The 1,084-nt window shown below is 40.2% G+C and overlaps 1 pseudogene; it reads left to right on the forward strand.

Annotated features, from left to right (window-relative positions):
• Positions 1-410: 410 nt before the first annotated feature.
• On the forward strand, positions 411-524 carry LOC136643132 (5S ribosomal RNA; annotated as a pseudogene).
• Positions 525-1,084: the final 560 nt, after the last annotated feature.

Below are 1,084 nucleotides of genomic sequence, written 5' to 3' on the forward strand. Positions count from 1 at the left end.
GGAAGTGTTGCTTCAAATGGAAAGGGGATCCCAACCTGGTGTTGAAAAAAAAAAAAGACCTCTGCCAAATGCAAAGCCTTTGCAAAAGGGAATCAGGTTGCAGCAGCAAAAGGGAACGGAGGGGAATAAAAGGTTAACTTTGGCTGAAATGTCCCAGGAAAGTAACTATAGCAACTAACCAGCTGCCTGCCTAAGCTTATTGGAGAAACTAACCTGTTCAGATTTGAAAAGCTCTGCCCTCTGATTGACCCAGAGATAAGGTGAAGTGAGAATTGGAGCTTGATTACTTGGGAAAAATTTCATGTACTATACTTGAGTATCTACGGTATTTAAGAGCAAATAAATATGGTTCCGGGGATATTGGAAGATCTCTAGACCCAGAGGTAAGGGAGCAGAAAGCACATCATCCAGGCAACTGTTACCCTGCATATGCCTGATCTCATCTGATCTCGGAAGCTAAGCAGGGTCAAGCCTGGTTAGTACTTGGATGGGAGACCACCTGGGAATACCGGGTGCTGTAGGCTTATACCATAGTCTTTCGAGACTGAAGGTTGCCAACCAGGCAACTATTATTCCAAAGCAATGAAAGCCAGGAACCACAAGCTGGAAGAGCACCTGACTCTTTCCTGCTCTGGCTTCTGGAAAGTAGATAAAATTGCATTTTAAAAATGTAGAAAGTTACTTTGAGAAACAGATGGTTAAAAAGTGAGATATAAGTCTAAAAAACAAAAAAATATATTGAATCCACAGATCTGTGGGTCACACACACTCATAGATGTATCTGGATACTTTTCTAGTGACTTAACAATTTTGCAATCCAGAGTTTATAAGCTGCTATGAGATTGGCATATTAAATGAGGCCATCTTTTTCCAAGTTTAGTTAACAGTTAGAGGAGATTTATTGTCAATCTGGTTACAACATCTGCACTGCTAAATGACTTGTTAAAGAAAAATGCATTTTGTCTTTCTGCCAAGTTTTGGGTGGCTTAAAAAGAAGTTAATATCCACAAGAAAAACTTCTGTGTAGCAAATTGTTTTGTACAGAACCGTTCAGAAATGAGACTGAATGCTGGGGGGGGAAATG

The sequence above is a fragment of the Tiliqua scincoides genome, chromosome 2, assembly GCF_035046505.1.
Source record: "Tiliqua scincoides isolate rTilSci1 chromosome 2, rTilSci1.hap2, whole genome shotgun sequence".
Taxonomy (NCBI): domain Eukaryota; kingdom Metazoa; phylum Chordata; class Lepidosauria; order Squamata; family Scincidae; genus Tiliqua; species Tiliqua scincoides.